We start from the raw sequence: 17,306 nt of genomic DNA, 5'->3' as shown, positions 1-17,306 counted from the left end.
GGTCTGTGTGGCCCCAGAGGAGTGTTGCACACCCGGGTGTGAGCTGTGGCCACAGCTGGGCTGTCCCCGTGCGCTCCGAAAGAGGATGTGATAGGAAACCTCAGCGCAGAGCAACTGGAGTCCTCCATCCCCTCACCCCAGACCCGCTGCAGGCCCGTGGCCCCTGATCTGCTGGGACCCTGACCCCCACTGCGGCTGGGAGCTGTGCTGGTACCAGGCGGGGTCTCCAGCATGAGCTCTGCCCGGAGGGAGGGTGTCCCTGGGTTTGGGTCTGCTTCAGCTGCAGAGAAAGGCTGGAGCAGCACTGGAGCTTGGCCAAACGGCCCCAGGTCCAGCAGGAAGGAATCACTCAGAGGTAGCTAAAATATCTTGTACCATCCCAGCTTTCAACACCCGAAAAGAGCTGCCCAGTGGTGAGATATTTTAAATATAATGTATTCATATATATTTTTATACACATGTAACAAACACGCATACCCTGAGAGGGATGACACATCCCTGGAGAATCCAAAATCCTGAACTGAAACCACTGAGCTCAGCCCACATCCTCCGGGCCTGGGGAGGCAAACTAAGGCGGCTGGAGAAAACCTCCCAAGAAGATCCAGCCTCCCATCTACGGGCACGCTGCAAACGCCGCTGGGCGCTCATGCCTGCAAGCCTGCCTCGTTGGCACGGCACAGGCACGAGCATGCCAGCAGCTGGTGGCACGGAGCGTGTGTGTGTGTGTGTGTGAGCCCCGCTTCTCTCCCCTTGCCTTTCTTTTCCATGCAAAACCCAACTCAGACATGGATTATGTTGATCCAAAAGCCGAGGCTCTTCATAAACGGGAGTTCAGAGCCATTCCAGCCTTTCCTTTCAGGCTAGATCTCAAATGCCAGGATTTATTACCACTGTTGTCATGTCATCCTTGAAACAGCTCTATCCATCTATCCCCTGTCTGTCTATCCCCCTCTCTCTCCTCCTTCCCCATCCATCCTTCTGACACCTTCGCACCGTCCTTTACCCCCGGTGATCTCATCTGCTGCCATGGGATGAACTATCGCTGCGAGCCAGGCTCTGCTCCAGCGGGATGGAGTTGGCCAACTTTTCCCAACAGCGAGCCCCGGTCCTTCGCGTTCATCCCACTAGATGGCAAGGCAGAGTGTTTGGAAATGCCTGACCTTAACTTTGGACTGCAAACTCACTCTGCTGTTTACCTCCCTTTTGGGGTGGTTTTATTGTCTCACGGGCATGCCCACGCAGCTGGGGAATAGCCCAGGTGCTTCTTGTTGGCAGAGGAAGGATTAAAAGGAGCTGCAGAGGGGAGAGAGAAGGGTTTGCTTCATGGGGGAGGAAAGCAAGGTAGGTGCAGGGATGTCTGTCGGGGAGACGGGGCTGCTGGCTTTGCAGAAGCCAAACTTTTCTAAGAGCAGTGGGGTGGCTCTGGGGGGGCTTTGCTGGGGGAGAGCTGAGGTTCAGCAGTGCTGCCTTGTCTTGTGTGGCTCCCGGGTCCCCTCGCACACCCAGGCAGGAGGGAGCAGGCTGGGGCAGCAGGTCTTCACCTTCCCCAAAGCCTGGGAGGGGGCCAGGCTGGGGCTGTCTTTGGGAGGGGGCTGCTGGGGGCTCAGCTCTGCCATTCTGCCGGTGCAGTCATTAACTCTGCTCTCCTGTCCTTGCTGCTGCCAAGGTGGGGGGAGGAAGAAATCAGCGCCTGGCTTTGCAGCATTGTGTAGGGAACAGCAACCCCCTTCTGCCACTGATCCTACAGCCCTCACCCACCCTGCGGAGGTGCCTCATCCCCTCCGTGGGGATCGGCTGTCCCCAGGCTCTCCCCGAGCACCCCAGAGTGGCTGGATGGATCCTGCCCTGGGTCCGGAGTGGAGGCAGAGAGCCTTCCCCAGGGCTGGAGATGGCAACAGGTGTTAGAGGCTCTGCTGAGCCCTCCTGCCAGCAGGACAGTCCTGCTCCAGGCTGGCTTGGTAGCATGTCTGAGACCCAGCCACCCCGTCTGTCACCCTTGCTGCCCACTGCCCCATGTCCCTTAGGCTGCGGCCGGGCAGCTGGGAGTCCTGGCTCCTCTCCATCCCTTGAGGTCTGCAGCTCTACCCAGCTGATGCCTCTGCTTGTGCCGCTCCTGAGGGACAGGGTCACCACCTGGCTTTGGAACCTGCTTGTATTTTAAGCCATTGCAGTGGCAAGAGGCTTTATAGGGTTGCACAGCCTGTCCCATGCATATATGCATGTACAGGACTGCGCATCTCTCCTGAGGTACACGTGCTTCTTCTGCCAGCCTGCCACGGGCACCGCCTGAGCCCAGCTAATGGGGCCAGCAGAGGAGCAGACCCGCTGCAGGCACATGGGGCCAGGCAGCAGCAGGGGAGGGAGCGGAGCAGCCGGAGAGCGGAATTAGCGCAGGGCCCACGTTAGAAGCCGTGAGCTGGAGCCCTGCAAAGGCAAAGCGTCGCTCTGATCTCGTGAGTGTTTGCTGAGTAACAGCAGGAGCTGTGGGGCTTCAAAGTAGTCTCTGACGGAAAACGGTGGCAGCCCTGTTGCTGGAGACAGTTAAATGATGCGGGATGGGGGGAGCACCGGGAGCCGTCCCAGTTGGAGGGGATGGATGAGAGAAGCGGATGCTCCCAGAGTGTTTTATACGTGCGAGGAGCTGCGTCCTCCTCGGTACAGAGTGTGCAGGGATGGACAGGGAGGAGCAGGCTGGCTCTGGGCACTAACCTCCCTCCCCTCATCCTCTCCGGCTGGATCCATGGCTGTCCTCTCCCCGGGCACACAGCAGGCTCTGCAGCAGCCAAGCAGAGGGCTCACGTCCTGCCTGTCCCTCTCGTTCCCCTTCATCCCTCCTCCATCACCCAGAGAGCGTCTCCGTGTGTAATTCATGCAGCTCTCCTCCCTCCATCTCTCTGCTGCTCAAGGTCACCTTCCTCGCCTGGGCTGGATTTTCACATATTGATTGCTTGGCTCTTACAGCCAACATCTCGGTGAGCTCCCGATCTCAAGCCAGCTCAGCATCTTGCCGTTCTCTGGGAGAAGCGTCTCCATATGGGCCCCCCTCCTCCTCCATCCTGCCCTCCCCCTCCACGCTCTCCTCCCAGCCCCGGCCATGCATCATTAACCAGCACCAAAACAGAGACGGGAAAGTCTTCAAGCCCTGGAGAGCAGCAGCCTTCTCCCTCCTCTGCCTCTCTGTCCGCTGGGGAGCGTGGCATGAGCACGCTCCTTCCCTTGGGTTGATTTAGGAGGAGCTGGGACAGCATGTGGCATCCTTGCAGGGACTCGGTTTGCTGCTACGCCTGTCCGTGAGCTGCCTCCTGCTCAGGCTTCCTCCCGCAGGTCCTTGTCCCCCGGTGGGAAAGGAGCTCCTCTCCCATCACCATGCCCATCCCTCTTCCTGCAGCCCCCTCCTCACCCAGGTTTCTTCTCTGCTCTCCTCCCACCAGCATGACCAGGAGCTCCCTGTGCCATGCTGGGCCATGTCCCTTGGCCACCACCTGGGGACAGAGCCATCCTTTTCCAGCTTCTCAGCCAGGGCAGCACAGGCAGCTTACTGCAGCGCTGGGGGGGCCAGGTCGGGAACAGAACAGTGGTGGCTGGGGTTAGGGTCCTGAAACAGGAATCGGAGCAGCAGCAGGAGGAGGAGGACGGAGGCTCTTAGCCCTCCTAGGACCCAGGCAAGCTGGGAAGAGGCCGCAGAGATAACACAGGTCTCCCTGTCCGGGACAGTGGCCATGTCTGTGCCAGCCCCGTCCCCCACCCGTGCGCGGGGCAGGCAACCAGTGGATTTATTGGCCAAGTGCAAAATCAATGGCAGGATGGAAAAAGGCCACTGAACTGTGGATGCTGACAAGCTCCTGGCCTCCTCTGGGCTAGAAATCACCCTTAAATGCTGCTGGGGAGGAAGTGCTGTGGCCCAGCTTGCTCAGCGAGTGAGGCACGGATGATAACAGCTTTATTTATAGCACTTAACTGGCTGTTGGCTCAAGGCACTGATTTGCGCTTAGCGTGCGATCGTTTAGGGCGGCTGTTTGTGCAGCTCGTGGCTGGAGCACTCGCGCAGCCCTGCCGAAGCCCTCGGCGAGCTCCCACCGCCCAGCATCGGGGCAGGACTTTGCCCAAGTTCGATGTGTCCCACTCCGTGTCCCCAACCCAGGCAGCTGACCTGGGACCAGGCTCCCCCGGACTGACCAAAACCTCATTTTTCTGCCTATATTTACACAGCATCTCATGTGGAGAAATCCCGATCGGTGCCTTAGGGTCTGAGAGGTTGTACATCCCTAACACTAATGGATTAATTAATAGGGGCCACCCGGGGAGAGCTGTGTCGCTGCTCAGCTTCCAGATCTGTCCTTTTTTTCTGAAGGATCTCAGTGCTGGGATTCATTAGATGGGAGCTGCAAGGGCTCTGGAGATGTAAGCGCAGTTCATGAATTATCACCGGGGTGCAGACAGCTGCCCGAGCCCCTTCAGGGAAACTCAACAATGGAAATGGGGGGGGGGGGGGGAAACTAGGCTTTTCCTCTCCCCATTTTCCACTTCACCACTGGAAAAAGGAGGAAGAAAAACACAGCAAAAGGAAGAGAAAGAAGAAAACACATTCTTTCCCTCTTCACATCCTCCTCCCTCCAAATTGTGAATGTTTAGCATAAAAATAATCTGTAGAAAATCAGCCCCCTCCCTGAGGCACACTGTGGGTCTCCGAAGGGCTGGGGGTGCCTGCAGCACCCCGGGGCTTTCCCGGCTCTTCTCTACCCTGCTCCAGAGCGAGAGGGACTTCTTGCCATGAGCTGCTCCAGGATGGGAGATGCGACCAAGATACAGCTATTATTAGCAACGTTGCGTTAGGTCTTGTCAACAGGAGCCCTGACGCCTGGGAAAGGCTCTGCGACGGGAGGCACGTGTCCTCCGGGAGGGGGGGTCCCCCAGCTTAACCCAATTCCTGCGGAGGGAAGAGTTCAGAGGGGCCTGGTTTTGGGGGGGGGGGCTGCAGGGAGGCTGGGGGTGATGGAGCTAAGGAGAGGGGAGTCTCGGCTGGAAGCACCGCACCCAGGGAGATGCGGCTGGTCTGGAGGATGCTTGAGCCTGTGGTGTATGAGCTGATGTCCCTGTTGCAGCCAGGAGTGACAGTGTCACCTCCGTGGGGGGGTGGGGGGGGGTGAAAGCTGCTTGATGTCTCCCCAAAATGGGGGCATTTCCACCCCGATGCTGCTCCCAGCCTAGGGGCACCCAGATCCTCCCCCCGAGCAGTCCTGGCCTGTTGCTGCAGAGGGAAGAGTTTCTTCCAGCATTTCCAAGGTGACTCTGTTCCTGCACCGTCTCCCATCCGCCAGCTGACATGCCAAACCGTCTGACTGGGGAGAAATGATGAAATGGAGAAAAAACGCCAACAAGTATGGCTCTTCCGTGCTGCCAGCCAGGCTTTTCCAGGGATGCTGGGACAAGGACCAGGGTCCTGCTGGGCACGTGGGTCTCCCCCACCAGGGATTCATTCCCCAGCTCAGGGCTTCCCCACTCCTGGCTTTAGTTTTTGGTGGTTTTTTTTGTAATTGACCTGAAGCCAAACTCTTTCAAGCATGAATTGGGCGGCCACATGTTGGTTTAGGGGTGATGCACCCCTAAGGAAGAGCTTGGTGCGGCAGCAGCCGGCGTGTTGGTGTGCCGTGGACCCGGAGCGGGAGGAGGAGAGCCGAGCTTGGCATGCCTGATTGATCGCCGTCTTTTAAAATAACCAGCCGGAGCCTGGATCTTCCGTTTCTGTAGGATGCGGAAAACCTGGAGAGGGGGAAGAGAGAAACAGCTTTGAGAGAGCGAGTGCAAGTATTGCTAATTTATGATCATAGAAATATATGTCTGAGTTTGAAGATTACAGGGAAAGGACCTGGTGTTCAGCCGATGATAAATCTGTTTTATTGGGGGGTTGCTGAAAGGCTTCCCCACAGGGCAAATTGCGGGAACGCAGAACATAATTACCCCAAATTCCAATCTGAGTAATTATTTCTACCTACCTGTCACTCCCCTGGTGCTTTCAGCTGGATGGAGAGGTTTTGTTTTCCCTCGCCTCTCTGCTTAAGAGCCAAAGCCGTTGTGCAGCACCGCTGGGCTCTCTGAAGAGCTGGGCCAGTCCTGTCTGCAGGAAGGCACTTGCCTGCAAGGTTTTGGGTCTCACTGCTGTCCCCCCCCACCCTGAGAACTGCCCTTTCACTGCCTTTTTCCATGGCTAGGGGCTGTCAGATGTTGCTTTCTGCAACCACAATTTCACCCAGGCAGGGAGGAGGCAGGCAGAGCAGGCTGGGGGGGATTTGGGTGGCCGCTTCCCGGGATATCCTTGCCCTTGCAGAGAGGGCAGCACCCTCTTGGGTAGTGGGGACCCACGGGGAGAGCCCATGCACAGGGCCAGGACATTGACTTTCTTCCCTTCCCCTGCCCATCTCTGGGATGGGTGACACGTGGCAGAGGTGGCCGGGGGTTGGAGGGACGCTGGCTGCGGGGGATGCCTGGCCCCGTACCCACTCTCCCCGTCCTCCCGGGCTCCACGCCGTGGCAGTGAGGTAATCGAGGGTTTTACTGCAGTGGGCCGTGGATAGCTTTTCTAAGCATCATCTCCTAATGCTTCCCCAAAGAGCCAGACAGGCTACCGGGCACATTAGGAATCGATGCACATCGCAAATGGATTGCCTGTGCTCTCTCCTCCACCTCTCCGTGCTCTCCGGCTGTCTCTGTGCTTGCCCCGTCCCCAGCGTGGCCAGGGCTGCCCCGTGCCAGCTCTGCGCTCCCAGTGTCACCCAGGTGATGGGGGGGCACCAGGGACTGTTCCCCCCAGTGCAGGGCTGCAGCGGGCAGCTCCACGTCCCACCAGGATGGACCATCAGCTCCAGGTGAAGCATCTGGGCTGCACTCCCTTGCCTTCCCTCCCGGGGACTCGCCGCAGACAGCCGCTGCGGATGGAGCGGGTGACAAGCGTCCGCACGGGCCAGCCAAGCGGAGAGAAAAAAAAATGACCCCTGTGAGAGCAGGGATGGGCTCTGCATCTCAAGTGGCTCCCCGGGAGATGTCAGACGGTCCCTCCGGTGAGGACCAGGGACCTGTCACCTCCCAGAGCCTCTGTCTGCGGAGGGGGAAGGAACGGCAGCGATGGCACAGTGAGTTCAATTGCAGAAGGTAGAAGCGTTTGCAAAAGCGATTTCTCTGCCTGGCAGTGGTGTGGAGCAGGCCTGGGGCTCAGGGGGGGAACAGCCCAGGAGTGGGCTTTTCTCTTGTGGGAGTTTCCTCCAGCTCCACCAACAGATTATTCTGATTTTCCCCCTCATTAGTGCAAGGAGAATTGGGTCCAGAAAGGGCTCTGAAATGTGCTGGTCATGCACCCTAACCTGTGGCTGCCAGCGCTGGTCCCTCTCACCCCCAGCTCTGAGCACTCGTGGCAAAGAAGGGATGAGACCTCCACAGGTGAGGGAAACTGAGGCACGGAGTGGGGCATTTCCCAAGGACTCAGTGAGCTGTGGGAGGGGAAATCGATCCCTTGCACGCCTCTGCGGCCTCAGTTTCCCTCTGACCGGGAAATCACCCGCATTGAACTGTGGCTCAGCACAGGGATGGAGGGCCCTGCATGGGGGTTTGGGGATGCTGGGGTCCTCCATGGCAGGAGGGGAGCAGGGATGGGGGTGACTTGGGTCAGGGTCCCAGTCAGCATCTTAAATGCTCTTTTGTCTGCTCAAATGCAAATTATTCCATTTGCCTGCGAACCTCCAGCCTGGATCTTGACTGCCCTGGGTCTGCTGGAGACAGAGGACACGTGTGCTGGTGGCTGGGGACAGAGGGACTCCTCGGATGGATGGACAGAGCTGCAGTGGGACATCTCTTAGGTAAGCAGGCGGAGAAGGAGAAGCAGAGGGACCTGCTGGTCTCCAGCAGGTCATTAGGTGGCTTTGCCAAGAGGCTGATTAGGCTGGGAGGATCCCCTGGGCGGCAAAGCTGGGTTTGCCGTCCCCTGGCCGGCTGCTCTGCGTGCCACTGCCGGCACCGGGCACGGCGATGCCCAGACCTGGCGGGCGCTCGCGTGGCTCCGCTGATAAAACTTGCATGAGGACATGCGCAAAAATTGATGGTTGTGCTTATGAATTAATTATCGCTGAGCGGATTGATGCAGCCTGCCCCGTGCATGCTGTATTGCTAATGAACACCAGCAGTGGGAGCGCGGGAAGGGCCAGCGACGTACTGCTGCAGCGCCTTCTGCATCTCCGTTTATTCATGTTTTAAATATATTTATTTTGCATTTGTTCCCAGAGCTACTTTAAGCAGACAGCAGGTGATTTCCATGAAAGGGACTTGGCGCATGCAGGCTGCGGGGAAGGGGCTGCTGCTTTTTGAAGGGGGGGGACATTGGAAAGGGCCGATGGCTCTCGGCTCCCTGCTGGAAGGGGTTGAATCAGAGGCAGGCTCTATAAATATGTATGTGGTTAATTTCTAATCGAACACCGCAGCTCTTGGTGCTGGCATGTGTCACTCCCGTGGCATTACCGCTGCAATTAGAGCTTTTCCTCACAATTGCATAAGAACCTCTCGGTGACTCACCGGGCTTGGGGGGAGAGAGGCGAACAGCGGCTCGGAGGCGGCCGGCTGCGCCTGCGTGCGTGTGAGGTGTGAAAATCAGCTGCTCAGGTGCTCCGGGGTTTGCAACTTGCTCCCGAGCAAACCTCGCTCCCAGCTGCTCGCAGCTCCACTGCCCTCCCCAACATCACCGCCAGCACCCTGGTTTGGGGACACTTGGCTGTCCCCCTGCCAGCAAGCTCCCCGTCCACCCAGCGTCGCCTTCTGCCGGGGGTTTATTTTTGTCTTTATCGTCGTGGCCCTGTTTGCGCGTGGATGACCCTTTAGCAGCAATAATAGCATGTTTCGGATCCCTGATTAAGACCGCTGCGGTGTCAGAATCAATAAGTATTGGCGGCCGAGACCATAATAAGTATAATCATCCCCATTAGGGTAACAAATGGAGGAGGGAGTGCAGGGCTGCTAATATGGTAATGCCATGGATCTGCTTCGATCCGCTGGAGCCGCAGCATCCTCCCCGCGAGGGACAGGGACCACGGCTCTCAGTGTTTGCCATCCCTGGCATCAGCAGAGCCCCCGCTTCTGGCTGCTCTAACGCTCTGTGTGCCCCGGCTTGGAAACTTGGCTTTGCAATATTAATTATTGGGTCTTTGGAACTGTGCGTGAGTGGTGTCCCCAGTGTGGGAGAGGGGACAGGGCTCGGTGCAGCCACGGGAATTGCTTATTCTGCCCCAAAGCTTAAAGAAAATTTAAATTTTCTTTATTGAGCAGGGGAAATTCCTGCTCTGATCCACCCTGCCGATTTGTCTTGCAGAGATCAAGTGTGGTGAGGGCTGGGAGGGAGGGGAACGCCAGTGGCGTTAAAGTAGCTGCCTAGGAAAAAAAAAGTAAAAATCAATATGTAATTGTGGCCCCATCGATCCATGGCTCTGCCGCTGTGGCTCTCCACTGCGCTTTGATCAGCTTTCACGGTCACAAATGAGAGAGTCCCAGCAGCTGGGGGTATTAAATGATGCCAAACACCTTTCGAGTGAACACTATAGAATTTTTCCTTATATAAACCCAAAATAGAGTAGCAGCTGTGGGGGTGGGGGTCTGGAGCAGCCATGGGGCTGGGCATGCTCCTCACAGGAGGAGGGGTGTTATTGCCTCTCTGCTGGGACTTCCCTGAGAAGCTGGAGCGATGCTCCCTGCCCACGGCGGCTGCTTGGTCCCCTCCGACTGCAAAAAAACCCCACCTCCAACACCCAAAAAGCTGCCGGCCAAGCCCTGCTGCAAGTCTGTGGCCATGGAAATGCCTCCAGCGATGGGGCATGGCGTGATGGGGCTCAGGGGGCTGTGCACGGTTTGGGGACGATATCTAACCACGTGCCATGGGAATGAGACCAGTCCCAGGCAGAAGCAGTTGGTAATTTTTAGACAAATTATTTTTGCTCAAAAAATGGAGGTTTGTTGAAACCCGGCGTGTTTATAGAAAAACATCGGTTTCAACAGATTTCTGTTTCAACATGTTTTTTAGAAGAAAAAGGAAAGCTTTCCAAATTGTCAAAAGACCCCAGTTGAACACTTTCTCGGCAGAGCATAATCCATTTCTCAGCTCCAAATTACTTTTCATTTTGCAATGTAAGTAAATGTATTGCAAAATCCCCTTTTGAAAGGGGGCTGAAATCTTACTGAAACGGTCGGGGAGGATCTCGGCGACAGACTGGGATTAACTTGTTCCAGCCTGGGGTCTGGATTTTCAAACAATGTCCTTTTGCCTTTCTTTTTGATGATGGTTTTTCATCCTGCTGCAGGATGGTTAATACCAGCAATTCCTTCCCGGTGTGGAAATTGCTTCATCTACAGGCACCAAATATTAAGGGCTGGCAGGGGACCCTACGTGGGGGCAGAATAGCTCATTTTTGTGCTGTTTTTCTCTGATTTACCCTACTTCTGCAGCATTTTTACTGGCCTCAGTCAGGGAGAAGATGCTGGTGGATGGCCTGGTCCACCGCAGGCATTTCTACCGTACCAACAGGCGATGCTTTGTGGCCAGACCGCTGGAAGATCTTGTTGTCGCTCTGATCCCAGGAATAATTCCCTTCGGTGGGGCGTGGGATGACATCTCGGATAGGGACCACCTCCATCCATACGAGTCTGCGTCTTATCCAAGCCATTGCAATCGCAGGTTGGAAATGCAGCCTCTGGTGCGGGGAGCCCAGGGCACGCCGAGAGTGCCGGCACTGCGGTGATTTTCCTTGGGAGCATTGCTGGATCCGAGAGCAATGCTCTCTGCTTGCTGGGGAAGTTGGGAGGCCCCATCAGTACGCACAATGGAATAAAATATGCAAATGTGAGATTTATTCTGTTTATTAAACTGGCATCTCCATAGATTTTGCACTCTTCTCCACCCCCTAAGTATTAATCAAGCTAATAACTTAATTCCAGATTTTAGTTTTCCCAGAGAGGAGCCCAGCCCGCAGGCTGCCCCCGGCTGACAGGGATGCTGGGGGCAGAGCGAGGGCTCCCTAAATTCGCAGTGGGATGCAGCCAGAGCTGCAGGAATGCAGGAGGATCCGGAGAAATCTCAGGTTTCATTCTGGACCCAAGAACTCTTTGGAAGAGTTCTGCCCAGGGAAGTGGTGGAGTCACCAACCCTGAAGGTATTTAAAAGACATGTAGATGTGGCACTTAAGGACATGGTGTAGTGGTGGACTTGGCAGTGTTAGGTTTATGGTTGGACTCGATGATCTGAAAGGTTTTTTCCAACCTGAATGATTCTATGATTCTAAAGCAGCCCCCTCCTCCCCTGCACAAGCTTTTCCAGGCACAAGAGGGTTTTGGGTTTGGGAGGATGGGGCAGAGGTGGATCTGGGAACACCCAAAGAGCGTTGGGTTCCTGCTGGCAGTTGCATTAACGGCTCAACTCAACAAAATGGTGGCTGTATTGGTGAGCAGCCAAAATCTGATCTGCTTTTCTCTTTATTATATCTGCTTGCAGATCTCTTGCAACTCTTTAATCAAATGTTTCAATGCCTCCGTAGAGCTGGAAAGGATTCGGAGAAGGTGGCTGGGTTGTTTGCAAACTTCTTCAGGATCCAAGTATGCTCCAAGCTTTCTTTTTTCAAGAAAAAAGGGGAATCGAAGCCAGCGGCCAGGCTCAGGGGCGTTTGGGCTGGGTACTGACTGGAGCGGTGCAGGGATTTACAGCAAAGCCCAGGGGCATGGGGACGGGGCCATCACCTCCTTGCCCAGCCTGGTGGCACTCAGAGCCTGCAAGGGCGTGCGGACAGGGCTGGGCCCTTCATAGCTGACCTAGGGCTGGGTTTTGGTGTCCTCATGGATTTCAGTGGCTTTGGGTCTGATGCCTCCTTTGCAATCAAATAGAAACCTGAAATTATAACAAGCCTATAAATGCATCTGTTAGTCTGTGATGGGCTGGCAGTGGGATATCCAGTTCGCAGCCGGGGAAGGTTTGAGGAGGGTGGAGGGATGCAGGGAAGAGCCAGAAGCTATTTCAGCTCCCTGTGCCACCCCCTTCCTCCTGCTGCTCCAACTCGAGCGCTAACAAATGCTTTACGGGGAGCTGTGCCAGTGATGCTCGGAGCATGCAGCACGAGAGCAGATCGTCGCCCTGCCCTGCGCAGGGAAATCCCTTTGATGCTAAAGTGGCTGCAGGGGGAAGGAAGAGGAGTGGGCACGAACGCATCCTGCTCGGAGCGATGGGCTGGTTCATTGAGCAGAGCCCTGGCAGGCTCCGCCACGTCCTTCTGCTGCTTTTCAGTGATAGCTCTCGGATTTGACAATTGCAGCAGGCTGGCTTTCCGCCTCCTCGCTGGAAAAGCGCTGCCTTGCTCTGTGCCTCCGTGCACCCACAGCAAGACGGGTCTCCTGTGGCCGGTGCCAGCTGGGGGAGGAGGGTTGATGCCCCCCTACCCTCAGGGGCATGGAGGGGAGTCTGATGTTGGAGGATCAACCCTGGCGTGGGGCGAAGATGCTCAGTGCTTGGGATGCAGCTGGAAGAAGGGGCAGAGTCTTTTACAGACAAAACCTGGCGTTGTGCTCCCTGTTTTCCCCTTCCCCCTGCCTTCGCAGAGCGAGGGGAAGCACTGGCAGCCTGATGAGGCTCGAGTGGCCTCTGGTAGTCGCTGGGGTATTTTCCAGTGGCGGGGAGGGTCTGAGCAGCGATGCTGAGGCTGCTCAGTGTTGTCATCCGTGACGCAGAAGTGTCACCGTCCCCCGGGGTCCCTGTATAACAGCTTGTGCCAGCTCCTGCTGTCATGACAGTCTCTGTCTCCACAAGCGCAGGCACCTGGGGCAGGAGCGTCTGTGCCTGCAGCGGGAAGCTGGCCACGAACCTCGGCTGCCCTGGGAAGGGCTGCGGTCATGTCCTGGGGATGGAAATCCCTGCCTGGTCCCGAAGGGCTCAGGGGAGGTGGGGGAGGACACGCTGGCTCTGCCTTCCCCCTTAGACACCCCCCTGTCAGTGTGAAATTAGATGCTGAAAGCACAGAAATTTGGTGCTGATGCAAAGCTTGCCTCTCCCCGGGTTTTGCCAGCCCTGCCTGCAGCCCTGGGATGGAGACAAGGGGAGGAATCTGGGGGAGCAGAAAGACCAGGGCTTATCAGCTTTACCAAACCGTCCTGGGAAATGTGGGGGAATAAACGTGGAGCCGGGGTTAAAACCCTGGACCGGGTCTCAGCACTTGGAGCATCTGCTCCAGCTCCAACACAGCCCACGCTGCAACCTAGGGCAAATCCCGTCACCTTCCCTGCCCTGAGCCCTCCCGTCACCCTCGCACACGCGTGTGTCTGTGCATGAGGAAAAGGGATTTTGCAACCCACAATTGCCTCCTGGCACTTCTGTGCGGGACCCGCTCTCCAGGGACTGATCCAGGCCCCTGCCTGGCGGAGCATCCCTGGTGCCAGCCCCAAACGCTGGCGCAGATTTTTGCTGGGGAGGGCAATGGTTCTGCCACGGCTGGTGGGATGCTGGTCCCCTCCGCGGTGGTTCTGTCCCCCTCTCTCCCATGTGCCCCACAAACCCGCCAAGCCAAAACCCCACCACATCTTGGTCCTCGTCCTTTCTTGAGCCCGGTTTGTTGCCAGGGGTTTCCCCAGAGACCTGGCTCCTGCCTTTCCCCGGCAGCCTCCCTGCAAAAACACTTTCCTAAGAACTCTGGAATAAAAAAGAAAGAAGAAACAGCCTCCTTGTTCTGCTGCAATGAACTGGCTCTTTTTCCAGTCACAAGGACGAGCTGAAGCAAAACTTTCCATACTGAGCAGGAACAGAACGAGAGAGGGAGAAGTAATGAACCCTCATTTAAAAAAATTAAAAATAAAAAAAACCCCAACAACAAAAAAACCCCAACAAAGCACAAAAGCCAGCAAATCCAAGCGCTGTCTTTCCCCCATCTCCCTCCTTTTTGAAACAAGCCAGCGAGTTTGCAGAAGTGCGTTTTAAGCAGGAGCAGATGCCGGCATTCCTCGGGCCGGGAGGGGTGAGCTGAGCCCAGGGGGGACGCGGAGATAGAAAACAGATTGTAGCAAATATTTGTGTATTTAATTGCTGTGCGGGACAGTGGTGCGAGGGGTGCTGGGAGCCAGCTCTCGTGCATTTGATGCCTCGAAATACGGGTGTTTAAGGGGTTTTATTGCCTTGGTGTGCGAGAGCTTCCTGGCTTGCTTGCTTCAGGGGCCAGAGAGCCAGAAATGTGGTTTAAAAACTGAAGGTCCCAGTGAAGCCTCAGGATGCCGGGAGCTGGGGCTGTGGTGAAACACTGACCGGGAGGGACGGGGATCAGGTGCTGCCTTTTGGGCTGGGAAATCTACCGAGAGCTGCCAGCGGAGCTGTGGTCTGAAGCTTTGCAGAGGGAGGAAGAGATGTGCGGATCCAGGGTTTTTTTGGGTCTCGCTCACCCTGCAGCATCCTTTGCTTGACCAGAGGCAAGCGTGCACCGAGGGGTGTCCGGCGGGTGCTCGGGAGGGGTCGGGTCCCCGTAGGATGCTGGGCAGCCATCTCTGCTGCCTGGAAAGTAGTGGTCCTGGTTATGGGCAGCACTATTTTTTGCATCGCTGTAGGAACCAGAGGGCCCGGTGAATCAAGGTCTGCACGGGGTAAGGCTCTGGATGCACACGGGGATGGTGGTCCCCATCCTGCAGCACTGGCTCCCCACGCACCATCGAAGCTATGAGGTGGTTGCCCAGGGAAGGGCTTCTCCAGAGCACCCTGCAGAGCTATGAAGAGCTCTCGGTGTCTCACCCCTCGGTTTTTTAGGATTTATCCTTGATCCGTGAATTCACTGAGTGGTTGTCTGGTGCTGATGTGCCCATTAACAGCATCAAAAAAAAAAAAAAAAGCCAAGTCAAATTGAGTCCACCTCGCTGGTTAACATAAAACCAGCTCCAACAGCCCAACGCCAGCATCTGCCCATTGCCGCTACTGCTCTCTAGACACCTCTGCGGTCCTCAGCCCGGAGAAATGCCAGCCTGGCCCCCAGAAACTCAGTAAGTCTGAGCAAGGGAAAAGGTTTCAGAAGGAAAATCGGGCCATGCAGGTAGTGCTTGTGTCCTGGAATGCCGTGATAGTGGTGGAGAGGCGGGCAGAGCACCGGGCTGTCTGGATCTGCCTGGCTTTCTCCAATGTCAATCGGCTTTTGCGATGAACCTGTTCTTCCCAAAATCTCGGCTATAGGTTCCTCCCATTAACAATGCCCTCCGTCCTGCTTCTGCTAAATGATTCATCCTGAACACTCTCGTTATTGCTCCCATTAGTCACACTGACATAAATTCTTCTTTGACAAAACGCTATATGTTTCTCATCAACTCCACGCGGCCCCGATGACTCGTGTCCTTAAAACCCCATCCAAATGATGTGACTTTTCCGCACTCCCCTCTCCCAGTAAATTAAAAATGATGCACCTGCTTTTGCTTTTTAGCCCATGAAAGGGAAAAGAAATAAACAGGATAGGAAGAGCCGTGCCTCTCCCGGCTTGTCCCTGAGGGCTCCAGGAGCTGGGTGACCCTGCCTGCACGGTCTGCGGAGGCAGCGGGGCCAGATCCCAGCCTCCCAGTGCCGAATCCTTCGGGATGGCTTCAAGAAGCAGCACAAGGTGTGATGAGATAGTCTGGCTCGAGATGCTCATTTCCAAAGGTTACCCAAAAACCCTGTCCTGGAAGAAACCGTCTCCTTTGGAAGTTCTTAATCTGGCTGCATCACTCCTTGCCCTCTGCAAGAGACCGGCTTGGGATGCAAGCGGCAGCAAGCCCTTCCGCTGGTCTCGCTGGGCCCGGGGGAGGCTTTGCCCGAGGGTACGGAGGGAGTCTCGCTGGGGACAGCCTTGCAGGCTAACACTGGCTGGCTCCCCGGCTCAGCCGGAGCGGTGGGCACGCAGCCGCCCTCCTCCAGCCTCCTGGAGCTGGTCCCAGCCCTGCAGCGCGGGCAGCACGGGGGACAACAGTGACAGCCTTAAAAGGGGTGACAAGAGCAGCAGCCCGGCTCTCGTGTGACCGGCGCAGGCTCAGGAGGAGCACCACGCCAGGAGGAGAGGCAGGGACGCTCCAACAGTGACAATTCCCCAAGAATTTCCTCCTTTCGGCATCTTTTTCCCAGCGTCAGCATCACATGCCGGCTTGGGGGCATCTCCCCTGCTGCAAGCGGGGCGATGTGACCTGCGCGGAGCGGGGACAGCACTGCTCTGGTGGGGCTGTCCCCGGCCACCGCAGCTCCCCTGTCGCTCTCGGAGCGGGAAAATGTCCTGGCTGCAATACCAGCACCAGGGAGCAGCCACCTAAAATACTCCTGCCAGCTTTCTCAGGAAGCCTAGATGTTGTTTGCAGAGATGATGTGGGAAAGATGAAAATCCCCCCTCCCCTTGAGGTGACCCTCCCCTGGGGAAGCGGCGCTTGCTGGGAGCTGACTTCTGTCGTTTCTGGAAAGCAGTGCTTTGAGCAAACTATTTATAAACCGAGTTTTCTTTAACTCCTGAAATTGAGCCATAACTTCAGACAAACGGGGAAAAAAAAAAAAAAAGAGATGCAGGCAAATAAATGCAGGCAAAAATAAATATACAGGCAGCCTAAATTTGCAAAGTGACTAGTGATTCTGGGAAGGGTTTGGGTCTGGAGGCACCTGCAATGGGGCTGGTAAAGGGTCTTCTCAAAAGGCTTCCAGTGGCCCAGGGGGCTGAGGACCGGCGGTGGCATGACCCTCGGGATGGGGCCAGTGGGATTTTGCCCGGCTGCCCAGCGTCGTGACCGCTCCCCGACCAAAATCCTGCTGATGTTTAAGCCCCGCATCGCCTCTGCTCACCGGTAATCGCTGCGGTGGGAAACACCAGGCAGCGTGACCTTCCTCGGTGCGCTCTGCAGATTCGTGCGGGGGATTTATGGCCCCGCATCATTCAGGTTTTTACAGGCTCGTTTGTCACCGAGGCCTGAAATGCCAGCGGGGTCGGGCGATGCTGCCCAGCCCATGCCACGTGCCGCGGGCCACGGTCAGGACGGCGCGGGCTGTCCTGCATCCCGTGATGCTCCTGCGTCCGTGTGGCACCAGGGGCTTGTTTTGGGCTGTTGGATGGATGACACCTCCCTTTCCTATCAGACCACCTCTTTTATTTTAAGCCTTTCTTCCAGCTCGTGCTGCCGTGGGACTCGGTGGCACGTACCCGCCCGCGGTGTCCCTGCGTCTCCCTCCTGCCCGTCCCCGTTCCCCCACTGGCACCCCCAGCCCACCCCTAAACACATTCATCTATTTCTGCTGCGGGAGAGAGCGGCTTCGGGAAACAGGTCCA

General features: G+C 56.6%; 1 long non-coding RNA gene across 3 annotated transcripts; it reads left to right on the top strand.

Annotated features, from left to right (window-relative positions):
- The first annotated feature begins 1,198 nt into the window (after nt 1-1,198).
- On the top strand, nt 1,199-10,865 carry LOC140643242 (uncharacterized). 3 transcript variants are annotated; one of them, XR_012039544.1, is made up of 4 exons: nt 1,199-1,341; nt 7,299-7,431; nt 7,735-7,847; nt 10,474-10,865. It is a non-coding gene; the product is annotated as an uncharacterized lncRNA (long non-coding RNA). The 3 variants fall into 3 exon arrangements; XR_012039542.1 differs by lacking the exon at nt 7,299-7,431; XR_012039543.1 differs by lacking the exons at nt 1,199-1,341; nt 7,299-7,431 and adding an exon at nt 5,184-7,127.
- The last annotated feature ends 6,441 nt before the right edge of the window (nt 10,866-17,306 follow it).

This window comes from Ciconia boyciana, chromosome 23, assembly GCF_034638445.1.
Source record: "Ciconia boyciana chromosome 23, ASM3463844v1, whole genome shotgun sequence".
Taxonomy (NCBI): Eukaryota; Metazoa; Chordata; class Aves; order Ciconiiformes; family Ciconiidae; genus Ciconia; species Ciconia boyciana.
Note: the sequence above shows the minus strand (reverse complement) of the source record. Positions and strands in the feature narration are given on the sequence as shown.